The sequence below is a fragment of the Zosterops lateralis genome (genome assembly GCF_965231275.1).
Source record: "Zosterops lateralis genome assembly, chromosome: 3".
Lineage (NCBI taxonomy): Eukaryota > Metazoa > Chordata > Aves > Passeriformes > Zosteropidae > Zosterops > Zosterops lateralis.
Window position 1 is genome coordinate 56,627,730 of NC_139764.1, and position 3,196 is coordinate 56,630,925.

Here is a 3,196-nt window from a genome sequence, read left to right on the forward strand (position 1 = left end):
CAGCAGCTCCGCGGCCGGGCCCGCCGCGCCCCCCCCGCCCGAGCTGCCCCGCGCGCCGCTCCCGCCGCTCTTTATTTGCGGGTTCTCTGCGCTACAAAATGGCGCCCAGGGAGGAAATGAGCGCCCGCCCCGCCCCGCGGGCTGTGGCTGCGCGCGCACCCGGCCCGGCCCGGCCCGGCGGGAGGCGCTGCGGCGGTGCCGGGCCCGGCGCGGGTTCCTCGGCCCGGATACCTCGGCCCGCCTGCGGGGCGGCCGTCCCCGGTGATCCTCGCTCGCCCCGCCGGGAAGCGGCGGCCCCCACGGGTTATTAGAGCGCCGATTTAAGGCCCGTCGGCCGAAGGGGCCGCGCAGCGCCCGCGTCCGTGGGGTGCCGTGCGGCCTCCCGCCGGCGGGGGGCGCCGCTGCCCGCTGGGACGGGGCGAGAGGAGCCCGGCTCCCGCCAAAGCCGCTGAGGGGAGCGGACCCGGCGCCTCCTGGGAACAGCGCTTGGCGCCTTCCCGGAAGGCGGGCGGGCGGGAAAGGGGGGAGCTCTGGGAAGGAAAACTGCGCGCAGCAGTAAATGAAGTGCGAGGTGGGGGCTGGGGCTGCCTGGCCAGCGGCCGCCGCTCGGCGGCGTCACTGCGAGCCCGAGTCCTCAGCGACTAAGGAAAGATAAAGGACTTGAATTCCAGCTGCTGCCAAAGAAGTTAACCATCAGTTTCTGTGTTTGAGAATAAAATCCAGTAAAGTTTGCCCTTCATTCACTGCGGTCTAGCACTGAGCTGGTGCTTTAAAATAAAGTTTATCCCTCTTACTATCCGTGATTTCGCAAGCTGTGCTCTTTGGGTAAATATTTTTGCCGGTAAAGTCGTAAAGCTGCTGCAGGCTAAATTAGTCTCGTCACCTCGGTTGCTCAAATGGAATTGATTGTCACTCACTGTGTCAGTGCTGAGGGTGCTGTAGAACCCTGTCCTGGTGGCAGAAATAATATAATCACTACAGAATAGATCCCAATGCACGTGGTCCCACACCCGCATGTGTGTGTACATATGAATACACAGAATTTTCAGTGAGAACTTCAAACGTTTAAAAACCATGCTACAAGTGATTTGACGTAGCTACCCGAGGTAGGATGGTAAGGTGACCACCAGAAGAAAGGACCTGAATAAATGCCCTTGAAATCTTACCTCATTTAACAGTGAAAAGAGTTACGTTGCAATTACTGCTCCTGCTTTTCTTGCAGATATTTGTTTTAAGCATTCAAGATTCCAATTAACAGCTGAAGCCATCCCAGGACATGGCAGCATGAGAGATGCACTGAAATATTAGAGTAGGCATTAATAAGAACACTAATGTAGCAAATTGACTTGATTTCCTGATGTGCAAATGTAAATGTTACAGTACTAAAAATGCATATAAACCAAGCAGGAGAAGAAATTGTAACTTTTTCTACGCAAAATAGATGTAGACATACACTCAGGGCTGCTTCTATTCTATGTATAACATACCTAACATTTTCTGTGTATCAGTGGTGATTTAAACCCAAGATCTCCTGGTACTTTTTCTGGAGTTTGGCTATTATTTGTTATGTTGAGAAACCAAACTTCCTTTGTGTCTTCTTAGTAGTACAGATAAAGGTCTAGCTCAGATAGACTCTAAGGTGTGGGATGGCAAACCTTCCACAATTGTTTGTGTTTATGACCATGTAGAAAGTATTTCTGCATTTTTTACCCCTTGTCAGCACCTAGTTATTTTAAATTTATCTTTACAAGTGTAGATTATATTTGTGGGAAATATGCTAGCTGAGCAAGAGGCAGGCAGCCAGGGACATGTAGAGATAAGTGGAATTAGCCTGCAGAGCTTAATATTCTGGGCTGCCTTCCTTCTGTACTTTCAAGTTAGTAAGTATATTATCAGACTACACCTATAATTTTTTGTTTGGGGAAATAAGGGCAAGAGTTTGGTAACTAGTACTCTGATACCTTTGGGAAGAGGACATTTGGGAAGAAACACTCTTTTGTTCTGTTTGCACATCACTTTACGCAGTGAGAACCAACCTGGGACTTTTTAGTGCTGCTGGAACAAACGTGTTGACACCGGCCTTGGGTTGTGTTTACAGTGTAGTAATTGGAGTAAATTAGCTTTTCAAACAATAGGTAGTATCATAACCCCCAGCAGTAGCACTGGTCTTTGGATGATCTATGCAAGCACCAGCACAAAAGCCAAATTCATACATTGATTTACCTGTAATGATAAAATGGAATAGGAACCAGATTATAAATGTGTGGGCAGGACAGCTCACTGGGTTTTAGGTTCCTTGAATGATGGTGTGTTACTCATTAACTTAATTATCCATTAACTGGATGGCTCCTCCTTGGTTTTACCAGCTCAGTTATGGGTTTCTGTTCCACCCCTTGGTTTCACACAGAAGCCCTCTGGACCAACACAAATACCACGATGTTTCCCAGGTCCAAGGGATGCAATTTGTCCCTGGGGAAGGCTCTAAGAGAAGATGTTTCCTAGTGTAAAGCACTCATAAAAAATTAGTCTGCAGGTCATGAAAATGAGGAATGAGAGGGAAAATGACATAAAACCTTTTTCAAAAGTTAAAAAAAAAAAAAAGTTTAGAGTACCATACTCTTGGCATTTTAAAGGACCTCGAAATATCAGGAACTAAAGAAAGGCCAACCAGCTCTTGCAAAGGCTGTCCTTGGCTTGCAAGGGCAGGAGATGGAGCAAGGCAAACTCGTGGTACATCTGTAGCAGAGAATGAGCTCTCAGGCACACTGGAAAAAGCTGCTGCAGCCTAGGGGTGTGGGAGAAAGATAAAATCTATGGATTGCTCTGAGAGGAAAGTGATACAGAGAGGTCCTTCAGGTAAAGATCTGGGCTGCGGAAAGTTCAAATTTGACATCAGAAAACTCTCTTAGTGAAACTTCCTGAATTGTAGGCTGCAGTATTAATGCTGTCTTTATATCCCCTGCTAACATGCTTTTATGGGTCTTAGTGGAATTATCACCTATTTTTCTTACATCTTTATAGCAAGAAGTAACTAAATTTCTTCAGAAAGCTATTGCAATAATTACTTTTTAATTAACAGTAATTTTTATCAATTATACATATATATATAGTGAGTGAACTCCAGAGCCTGTCCTGAAGACCGTCCCTGACTGATAATCCATCCAGATACAATTACAGCCAAATGCTGACTCAAGCT